Source organism: Manacus vitellinus, unplaced genomic scaffold (assembly GCF_001715985.3).
Source record: "Manacus vitellinus isolate BGI_N305 unplaced genomic scaffold, ASM171598v3 scaffold_39_pilon, whole genome shotgun sequence".
Taxonomy (NCBI): domain Eukaryota; kingdom Metazoa; phylum Chordata; class Aves; order Passeriformes; family Pipridae; genus Manacus; species Manacus vitellinus.
In genome coordinates this window covers 1,144,858-1,157,153 of record NW_021940534.1, presented here as the reverse complement: position 1 = coordinate 1,157,153, position 12,296 = coordinate 1,144,858, and positions in this window count along the sequence as shown.

The following is a 12,296-nucleotide window of genomic DNA, read 5'->3' as shown; positions in this document are numbered from 1 at the left end:
ATTGCTTATTCTGATCAAATGTTTCTTGTTATAGTTCAGTGGAATATAAGTATGTCCTAGAAACTGCATTCAAAAAATAAAGGAGTTTGAACTATTTAAATAGGTTATAATGGAAAGTAAATGAAATAATGCTGCCCTTAATTAAGAAGGAAAAGAGACTACTTTTAGTTCTGCTATAGAAGTCTTGTTGAAGAAGTGAAACAATGCAAATTTCTCAAACACACCCAAGCCCCAACTGAACATTTTGGATTTGATACAAAGGCAACAGTGGAGAGAAAGACTACAAAAACCTCACAAAGCAACGAACTTTTGTGTTCTATCCCTGTCATCTTATGCCAGTTTGAAGCTGGGTTTGAGTTGATAGTAGCTGTTCAAAATGGCATAAATTATGAATAAATATCCTAAACCCCCACTCCTGGGGGCGAGTGGCTTTGCCTGACAAAGGCTGTGCAGGCTCAGGAGGAGTGAGGTGCGATGCCCATCACAGCTCTACCTTGTCTTTCCTGCGGAGCTAAAGGCCTTTTTTTGCTCTATTTGTTCTATTCTGCACTTCATCTGAAACACCATGAGACCCAAAAATTCCTTAAATAGCAGCACCAGAGATGAGAAAATGAACATTGGCTCACATGTTAATCAGCTCTCTTATCATCCACAATGCAACCTAAGATTGCAAAAATATGCCTTGGTGATTCTGGTTGTTATTAGTATTACATACTTTTCTAATGAGAACACCCAAAGTCATATTTCATGAAATTTGATGCAATGTGCACTGAACTCAAGCAGAAAAGGTACCACTGCTTTAAATCTGTTTTGGATTATGACCATAGCAGCAGCTGAAGTGACTTCTTCTAATCAGGTATTTCCTTTCTGAGATAATTCTCTTCTACTTCTGAACTTGGCTACTTTGTTCAATAGGGCTTGTTTGTAAATGCACATTCTGATTTTAAAGAGGATTTTTTGTCAGTAAAAGCTGAGATAATTCTCTTCACCAGTGATTGGAAAACCGAGGAATAATTTAGTACAAGAAGAACCTCCTGCAGGACCTGCAGGATATGGTATAAGACACCTGACAGTTCCAGCTGGGGCTGTGTGAGTCAGCAGGGAAGAGGGTGATGTAAACTAGCTAAAGCTAAGAAGTGCAGGAATGTTCAGAAAGGGAAATCTTGATTATATCTTTTTTCTTTTTAATAGATCCTACTGAACCATTTAACCCACTGATGTAGGTGGTTGCACCTCTTCCAGATAGGAGTAGGTCATAATCCATGACTCCAAGAATCCTTGTCATTCCCTTTTAAAATCAAATACAATGAAGTGTTATAACAACCTGCAATAACATCCAGTTTCTGCCAGCTGATCATCTCTGTTCAGATTAACATGCAGTAGGTTAACAATGGTAGGTTGCAGTGCCAGGACTAATCTGCAGTCTGGGGAGATCCTACAGCATCAGCCAGAGGCTGTGACTGGCCACCATTGTCCCTCTTTCTCCAAGGTCATGTGTCCCTCCCATGAGTGAAGGTGTCATGTGGTCTCAGGGTGCCTGAATGCTGTGTGACCAGAGAGCCAGGTGCTTACTGGGGAGCACTGGGTTGAACAAGCTGGTGTCTTTCTTCTGTGCAAAGGTCTGCACAGGCTTCACAATGTGCACTGTGTGATGGGGAGGACAATGAAGAAGGTCGTATATGAGCCCTCTCTAACGCATAAAGTCTTGAATAATGAGTCCTAACTGCCAGAAAGGATGGGCACGATGGCTTTCTATAAATCCCATTTCTCTGATTTGTCCTCAGAATGCCCCTCCAAGTGGGCACTCTCCTCTAGGCACCAAACCACAACAACAGCTTTTCACCATGGAAGAGAATTGTCTAAGGCAAATTAATCGCATCGCTTCTTGCTACCCTTTTGTTCCCTCTCAGTAGTTATCCTTCTGAATTTGGAGATAATTTGAGATGTTGGAGTTGTTTGGGCTGGAGTTACATCTAAATGCTTCTGGTCCTTGTGAGTTCTGGTAACTCTTCATACAAAATTATTTCTATGTTTCATAACTATCTAGCATGTGTGTATATCGCATTCTATATACAGAGATCAGTACAGGCCTGGCTAAGCATCTAATTTGTCTACAGTTTATTTGCTATCTGTCATCTCACTGCATTTTCAGTCTTATGATGTAAAATGTCTCCTGTACCTAGAAAGCCATATTGTCTGTGGCCACTTCAAAGGACATTTCCCTCATCAGATGTATTTCTTTACATATATATTTATATTTATTTATAGTTCAAATCAAGAGTATTTTTAAATTTTGAATATTTAAATATGACACTAGAACATTTGTTATTCTTTTCTTGATGATAAAACAAGGAAAGTATATCTTTTCACACTGATTTTAACTTCAGAATGTTTATTTTTCTTAGAATTCTTTATTAGAGTAATAATTTGATTTTTACTGGGTATATAAAAATATTATTTATGTGATTTTCAGAAAGAAAGATAGGAAGCAAACAATGTAACTAGACATGTTTTCTAACTAAAATTGGTTAAAATATAGTCTGGTGGTCATGGGGTGGCTGGAAGCTTAGCATCAGTAGGTTAACAGTTTCTCTGCAGCCTCTAGTTTTGGTTAGTTGTTGACATGATTTCCACGAATTTCAGTTTTTCACATATATTTGTTCATTTTATGTGATTAAATATAATGACCTAAATTTTCCATGGGTAGCTGTCTGTGAGCTTTTGATTATTTTTTTCCTTTTTTTTTTTTTTTCCCCAAATTCCATGGTGTCCCCACAATTCATATTCTGAATTAGCAGAAACTTTTTTTCTTGGAGTGAGACTTTCACTTTTTGTTTTGCAATGAAAATGGGAGAAATTGGGTTACATTGATTTTTTTATTTTGTGTTTTTAATTGTCCGTGGAAATGGAAGTGCAAACTTCATGGATTATGTTATTGATGTAATGATAGATGATTTATCAGCAAAGGAAATTTCCCAGAAGTCATTCCAGTGCTTTTAAACTGACCTTTTCAGTATAGTATGTCTACATGAAACAAATCACCACATAAAATACTCTCGCTGTTTTAGATATCTGTACCCCGATGTTCCTGTTATATGTTTTAGAATATAAAATTGGCATATTCAGCCATCACTAAAGCTGATAAATTGCTGAAACTGCTCTCGCATGCACATTGTGTACATAGGTGCTTCAGTGAATGAATAATGCAAACCAGAGGTTTCTAGAATTTTTGCTAAAGAAAGGAGGAATGAAGCTTCCTATCAATATTTAAGGCCTGACTCTTCTTCATCTCAGATCTTGTGTGAGCATTTTTATCTGTGTGAAGTAAGCTTAAGAAGAATTAAAAAAAACCTGCTCCGCTGGAATTTACATGGCTCAGGAGGCTCGTAATAGGATGAGTGTCTTTACTTCAGGTCACTGATTTAAATCCCAGTTAGAAATAGCCAGAAGTCATTACAATCTGATGGCCAGTTGGTGACCTATGAAATGAACTGGTGATGGGAGCCACCAGTTGCCACCAAGATGTGGCTATGTATTGCACCAGCGAAGCAATTTTAGTAGCTTGCAATTATGGAAACCAGAGTTTTTCTCTTTCTTAAGGAATATCTCATTTCTCACTGCCCAGCCTGTACTAAACAGTGCGCAGTTGAGTTTTATCCATTAATAGGAGATTTTCTTAGAATTACAGTCTTGGTAGCTGATCCTTTAAATCTGCCCAGACAACCAGCTGCAGCCTTTAGGTAGTAATATATGTCCTCTGCTGGTTTTTATCTAGGAAATGTTTACCTCTTTTCATGCATATGGTGATTTTTTCCAGGCTTTTCCTGTCATCACCAAGGAAGCAGCCTCTCTTTACCATCTCCCACACTTTATTTCACTTTGTAAAAAGAAAAAATGTTAAAAAAATTGATCGCTGTCTCTGTGACTGTATTATTACATAGTTACGTACAGATGGAGTCTAATATAAAATGCCTGTTGACTCATGGATCCTGTAAGTTACCCATTGTCTGTGGAGGCATAATCTGGAAACATTGTATGCTTATGTGTAGTAAATACAGAATTTTTAATTTGAACTTACATGCAGAGGTTACTGACAGATTATGCATCTCTCAAGTCTTATTCCAAACAGTGACATATTACCAATGACATTTTCCTTTCATGACACCTCTGGCATTGTGTGGAGCACAAATTTGAAGAGAATTGGCTTATTTGAGCTTTATTGTTTTTTATTTGACACAGTTCCTTAAAATTAACACCAGTCAGAAAATAAATGAGGAAAAAAAGAAAGGCTGGGGATGGGTTTTAAGGGTTCAAGCTGTTGCCTTTGGAACTCACCAAAGAACTTGACTGAGACTCTCAAAATACAGCTTTCTTGCAGTAGTCAGGCGCATATGCGTGAAATCACTTGTGTGGGAGATTGCATAAGTGGGACTGGAGAAAGCATGCTTTTCTTTATGAAGTGACTGCACATCGTGTTCAAGTTTGCATGGAGGCAGGCATTATCAACATTGGTGTCAATGACATTTTTTTCAGTCATTTCATGAACAGCTGGATTGAATCTCTGCTTATTAATCATGAGTTTAAGGAAAACAATCTACTATTTTACCAATACTGACAAATATACACCTCAGCTTTCTTGAGGGAGCACAAACAATATCCCATTGAGACTGTACATATTTTATCTATTTACTCATGAAATACAGAGATAAATTCAACTTTTATCAGACTGACTTTGTTATTACATGTATTGCATTCATACCAAATAACCTTATTCAAGACTGGGACTACCCAAGATGCTGGTTTTCAGTGTACAGTTTGTATTTTAATAAGTCCTTATTAAAACAAAGAAATGCTTTGAAAAATGTTAGCAACTAGATAAATTATGTTCTGTAAACAGTGACAAAAGAGAAATAAATTGATAAGGCTGAGTAGCTACTTTTTTATGAATATGGATCTATTAATGAAAGTATTCTATATTAGTCAAAGCCACAAATTTTTGAATAAGTCACAACAGAATATGACTGTAACATTCCACATGAAGCTTCATTTGAAAAATTTGAGAGGAGTGGCAGTGTTCAGACTGATAATCATATTGACCTAAAGGACCAAAAAGGCAATTATAGAGGTTATAGACAAAGGAACAAAGAACAGTAATAGAGGTCACAGGCAAATGGAAAACCAGACAGTTAGTTTATCTCATGTCTATATTTACTATGCTGGTTTTACCAGAGCTGGTATAGTATTTCTGTGCTTAGGGTGACCTTGATATTTCTTGCAAAAACAAATTATATTCCATCATCCTTCACAATGGCAGATGTATGTCTGTATTTTTGCCACACCTATTTCTGTGTAGAAAGGGTCAAACTCATAAGACCTAAAGATACAGTAGGTCAATACTTACACAAGCCAAAATCAAAGAGGGAGGATGGGCTGGCTTGCTGTATCTGTGGGCAGAAGAATGTGGCATTATGCAGGGTGACAAAACACTGTTATGCTGGTGTGGGTGGAATTGCAGTGCAGTCTCATGGTGGCCCCGGGCAGCCTTCTACTCAGAGAAGGTTTTCCTGCTTGCATGGCCTCTGACAGGATGGTGGAGTAAAATCTGTCCTTCATCCTCTTCTCTTTCCTCAGCTGTTCACTCCCTCCCTCCTTCATCTGGTGCTTTCCACTTGTCCCAGAAGCAGCCAACCCCTCTGGGTGCACAAGCTTCCTGTGCCCTGGTTCTTGCTGGCACCTAGGTATGCCTAGAACCAGGAGAAGAGGAGCAGCTTTGCACTCTTTGGGTTGGCTCTTTCTTCTGTCCCCTTGTGTATGCAGGAGAAGTGTGTGCTGTCTGGCAGAGTGATTTTTTTTTTTTTGAGGGCTGCAGACTGTGTAACCGCACCCACATGAAGCAGAAGTGCATTTTTTTTTGAGAATTGCCTATGGTTGCAGAGATGGGGAAGTCCTAAATTAGATTTTGTGCTGGCCGCAAAAACCCCTGTCTGTGTATCTATCTGGTCATGCTTTGAAGGCACAAAGATATATTATTAAGTTAAAACAGGTGTTTCACGTGATAACAAAGTGCACAAAGCCCTGTTAAACAAGGCCAAGATTGTAAATAGGATTCCAGTCTTTTTCTTGGCATTGTCCTATATATTCTCTATATGAGGGAATTCAAGACAAGGATTTTGTAGTCTCACTACTTAACAAATATTCAGATGGTTTCTCAAAAAGTTTTATGAACCAAAGAGTTCGTATTGTTAATGATAGCAGCACCTTTGTCAACACCGTGGGATGATTTCTTAAATGAAGTGATGAGCTAGAAAGGCTTACGTTTTCCATATAAACCAGAGAGAAGGATGATTGATTAAATCAGATGAAAAGCAACTAGAAGTGACTTGAACATTGTATAGGGGTGAGAAGAATGGATATTATCAAACAATATATTCAGAATGTTAGTCTCAAACATTCAAAATAAATTGTCATATTTTTCTTACAATTTTGGAGGTAAAGGTATGTGTATATTAGATAATTCATACAATATCAAATTTTTGTAACTATATTTCGACTTACTATGTCTCAAACAGATCAAAATTTTCATGACAGAATAAGTCCAAGTTAATGTTTTAAAACTTTAAGGTTGAAGAAAGTAAGGCTGAAACAGAACTCCCCAAACTTAGTCTTATTTTGACAGTAACAATCCATTTAAGTAGTACTCATATATAGCATAAATGGGAACAAGAATATGGAAAAGTAATGATTTTGCCCTTATCTCTTAAGAATAGCATAAAATGGACCTGTTCATTTGTTCAGCTTGCAATGGAGATTTCATTCTTCATAATAAAAATTTTTATTTGCGAGGAATAGAAAACGTACTAGCAACCATCATAAACAAACATATTGCTGAACTAAACTCTTCTTTGAATTTGCTTGGGAATTATCTGTTTCTCTAGTGATTCTTGTACAAGATCTGTTTGAAGAACCATAGGCTCGGAGGGAAAAGTGGCAGAAACACTTAAAATGGAATCAGGTATGTGTCAAATTATTGATTTGCCAAATACAAAAAACCCAACCAAAAACCCAACTAAACAAGATATAAATGGAGGTGACAAAGAAGCTCTGGCGTACACATTTTAAAAAAAGTTATGTTTATGGGGTCTATGAGATAAGACTTGGCTTGATCAAAATGGAGACTTCATGGAAAAGAAGACCAGAGAGTCTTTCACTACCTTTTTGCTGGCTTAGGAGAAAACATAAGGAAAATGCAGGTAAGTTGCAAATCAATTACAAATTATATTTTCTTTTTCTAGAGTGCAGATGTCATGAAAGACTTTTAGGTGATTTCAAAGAATGCAGTGCTAGAAAGCTCATTGTTTTCTATCATTTTGGAATAATATAATTTGTGTTGGGTTTTTGGTTTTGGTTTGGTTTGGTTTTTCCCCTAAAGAAAACATTCTATAAATTTGCTGAGTATGTGTCTACAGAGAAGAATATCTTCATGCCAAAACAATTCTCTCATTTGCAGGTTTATCTGTCTTGGTCTTTACATTTACAGGAGTGGATTAACCTATTGATTTGATTCACACTTCTACAAGAGAGAGCAGTGGTGAAATCAGCTTCTGCATATAGAAAAATAAAACGAGAATAGCTAGTTCTAGTTTTCTAGGATAGCAAAACTCAGAAGGTCATCTGAATTATTGACTAAAAGACCACCTTTTGCTGATCATCTGCCGTATTGCCCATGTTCCTACACATGTCAATATTCAAAAGCCCATAAGCAAGTTAGAACTTTCAGATGCTCTTGGAAGAAAAGTAGTAGTTAAATTTTCAGGGAAGCAGAATCAAACAACACTAAGTAACTTTTCTTGCAGTCTTTTCTCACAGTAAAAGCAAAGACAGTAACTGTAGCTGATGTATGCTAACTTTTCTGTGAGTTCTGTGGGTTTAGTGCTGATGTATTGAAATACAAAGGACTGAAACCAACTCTCCTCTTGTGGGACACTCTGTGATAATGGTTTAGTGGATCTTATGTGGTCTGAATTTCTTCTATGCAGCCAGGAACAAAGATCAGAAGAGATCATGTGGGCTTTCAAATCTGACCTCTGGCAAACTGCAGTTAAATGGCTGGAGGGGTCACAGGTGGCTTTAGGACTCCCCCCCCTTTTCACCAAAAAAACCCTGAGGTAGGAAATCAAAAAAGGCACATGTAGGATGTGTAATGGGAGTGAGACATAATCAGCATCCCGCTCTCTGCTGCAGGCTGGCCTGCTCCTCATTTTGATCTGCACTTAAGAGCCTCCACCTGAAAGGCAGGGGTTTGGAGGTGACAGTCTTTCCACTGACACGTGCTTCAAAATGGCCATTGCCACTAGTGTGGCAACCAAATGCTGAATGAGTGTTACAGCCCCAAAAACCCACTCAGCTAGCAAACTTCAAGCAATTGTATGTTTTCTTGGTAAATGTAATGGAACTTAAACAAGTTAATGTAAGTAATCCCTCAAAGAGATTAAAACAATCCTGTAAGTACATTATCTCTGCAGGAAGGTTTCCTGTCCTGTGCAGCCAGTCTTGCTTTCAGACCTCCATTTATAAAATTAGTTGTACACTAATTTAATGTGGTGGCGAGACATAAAATTAATTAAAAAACATAACTAGAAGCTAAAGCCAAACAAATTTTTATTTCAAATGAAGTACAGTTCTTTTTTTTTTTTTTTTTTTTTTTTTTACAGCAAGTGTTGTAGTTGACTTCACTCTTAAGAGAAGTCATTGACTGTATATCACATGATGTTTTAGCAAAATGGAAAACCTTTCTGGACGTCAGACTTCAGAGGAATATGGCCAACCAGGATAAATACAGGAAAAACTATGTCTAGTTTGAGAAAAAAAGTTTGATTTAATGATGATTTAATGAACTTTTCTGATCTTAAAAGTCCTCAGTTTATGTCAAGAGTGAATTTTGATGAAACCTTTTCTCAAGAAGACTTGGGAAGCAAAATAAAAGTCACATGAAGTAAGAAAGAGATTCAGATATCTGAGACTGAAAGAATGAAGAAAAATGTGGTTCTGCAGTGGGGGAATCAAGGATTTAAAAACTAAACATATGTAGTTTAGGCCACTTTTCCCCATTATTTGGGAGCCAGAAGAGACTAGGTCACTGCCATTTGTAAATGGCATTTGTAAATATTGGCACTCTAGGGGAAATTCTTCACTGTTATGGCTTTCTTCAAACCAGACCAGTTATCATCCATCCTACAGCCACAGTGAAATCTAAATACAAAGGCAAAAAAGAAGAATTAAAGATGAAGGAATGCTGCTTTAGAATCATTATTCTTATCCTTAGTTCTCCTTGAGTTTAATCCCATGTCAGGCTTTCCACTATTTTTTAAGGGATGAATGTCAGGCAAAATGGAGTATTGTAATCTGGGTCATTCTGTTTGCCCTTTTTTCATACTGGCACAACGTTGGCAATAGATTCTCATAATTTCCATGACATTCCAGGATTTATTAAACTGAATATCACTGACATGAAGTACCAAGTATTTTCTGATGCTAGGGTGCAAGGCATCCAGAGCTAAGGATTCAATGTTTATTGGAGATAGGTGCTGCCCAAAGACCAGGTCATTTTCTGTGTGCAGTATTTATCTTTCCACTTACAGAACACAGGTATCGTTATTAGTACATTTTGTATCATAATTAAAAATGTTACTATGTCTACTGACAGGTGTATGAGCATTATTAGGAGATGTTTAATCCCTCCCTTACTGTAAAATTATTGGAATTTCATCCATTCCAGATGCGGATTTTTCAGTAATGTTTTTGACTTTTCCAAATAATTTTATACATTATGTAATTTCTATTTCATGTTAATTATCATCAACTGCTCCTTTTTTATTGCTTCCTATATATTCCTTTTTACTGCTTAATGTTTCTCTTTACCTAGCCAATGAACCACAGAGAAATTTCTACTAAATTTTATTGTCTCGATGGCAGATGTCCATTTATCCATCAAATAAACTCTTCTATAAGACACAGTAAATTTTATTTAAATGTTTCTGACATTTTTGTCCTTTCAAACAATTTTTCTGTTTTCCTCATCCTTGATCATTTAGCTCTTCACTAGATATTATAAACTGTGACTCTCTTTATGTGTATTGAATGTGATCAGGTCATGATTACAGGGCCGTAGGCAACTGGTGACCCCTGGTCCAATGATTAACTAGTCTTTATCACTCATAATGAAGTAATAAGGTAGATACATACCTTGTTTAAATACAGATAGTATTAGAGAATTACAATATATATGATCATTGTTTTTTAGACATTTTTGGCCTCAAACTTCCAAGGACAGGTGGAGAAGTGGACATGGGTGATCCTATTTGCCTACCACACAAAGTCCAGCTCAGCTGGCAGGCCATGAGGCAAGTCAATATCCTTACAAATTATCAGCAAGTCATAGCTTCATGAAACATACCTTTGATGTCTGCCAAAGCCAAAATCCTACAAAACCTGGAGCTACTTGTACAGTTTGTGCTTTTCCAGAGAAAGCCACTAAGAGTAGCCCTTGGTAAGATGTTTTCTGGTTGTGCCACAATGCACAGTCTTCCACCAGATTTGGGGTCATCTGGGAAAGAGACCCAGCAAAAAGCTATATATGTGTTAGCAGAAGAGTACATGTTGTTTGGATTTTACTGTGCTTTGGTAAGAGAAGGCACGTGAAACACAGAGAAAATAAGGATGGAAGTAATTAAAGGGCTATGGTACAGTTGTCGTTCCTCTTACACCATGAAACCAAAGGATTAAGGAAACAAAAGTGTGGAGATGGAAAGGGAAACATCAACAAAACAACCATGGGAATAGTGTAGATGTAGAGAATAAAAATCTAGGATCAGTGAAAAGTCAGAAATGGAGGGAAAGGAGAAACAGTGTGTAGCAAATAATTTAGGAGGAAATTGTAAAGGTGTTACGATAGTTACTCCAGACCACTCAAAGCAGAAGGGCAGAAGAAGGTGAAAGGAATAGTAAAGAATGACTACAAGGATGCACTTCGCGAGCCTGGTGTCACGCTATGTTATGTATTATTATTTCACCTCAGAAATCTGTAATGAAAACCAACAGCCACGTACATTGCCACAGAAAGTAGGAAGATGATGCTTGAGAGCAACATAAATCACAGGCAGCAATGGAAGAGCTGGGAGCAGTTTCTCTGGAGCAGGAGGATAAAAAGGTTGATCCTGGGTGGGGAGTTGCAAAATGTTTTGAAGAACAAAATTTTGAGGCTGACAGCATTGGGTAGGAGGGAATGGTTTTAATGAGCCTCAAATCTAGGGAAGATGGGCAGAAGAAAAGGACAAGATGAGTTTGCTAGCATGAAATGAGCATGAGCTGAAGGGAAATAGGAAAGGACATAAGTGAGCACGGACTGTAGAAGGTGTCAACAGGACTCCAAAGGCTAAATAGTGTGCCCTTCCCATCCTGTTTTTCCTTCTTCTAAAAAAATCCCACCACATCTCAGGATCATACTCTGTTTTCTGACTTTGAAAAACTAGCCCTACCATACTGGGTGTGGGCTGTTATTGACTACCAATTCCTAGTAACTTTTTCAAGGTTTCTTTTGCTTTTAAGGAAAAACGAACAAACAAAAAAAGAAAGTAAGCAGCAATTAGGACATCTTTCAGGCCTGGTGGGACAGCTCCTGATGGCTGGGAGCTGCCCACCGTGCACACTCATGGTATGCACACCACACTCACACTCAAAGTGCACAAACTCGCAAGATACCCACGCGTGCTGCGACCGCCCACACAGTGCACACACGCACAAGCACCGTCGGTGCCCCCCTTCCATGTGCACACGCACACCCTCGAAAAGACAAAGAGAGGCACATCCGTGTCGTGGCCCCTTCACCCGGCGGCACCTCCCGGCAGCGCTCCCGCCCAGCCGGCAGCCCCAGGCCCGCCGCCCCGACGTGGGGGTTCCGCACCGGGCGGGCCGCCCCGCTTCTCCCTGCCCTTCCCGAGCGCGGGACCGGGACGCTGGGATGCTAGGTGGGCACAAAAAAGTTACGTTTTAGCTACGGACCGGGGCAGGGAGGGCGGGTTTAGGCGGCAAGGCTGTTCCCCCGCGCTTTTGTTTAGTACGGGGGAGCGGACCCTTGACGGGGCTGAGCCGGGCGCTCACACCCCGGCTCTCAGCATGTGCCTGTCCCATGGCCCCGCCGTCGCCGTAGGGCCGCGGGGTTGGGAAGGAGGAGGAGGACTGAGGCGGAAGGTGCCTCTTCAGCCTCACTCTCCCCCTCCAAGGTGAGCTGCAGCACTGCT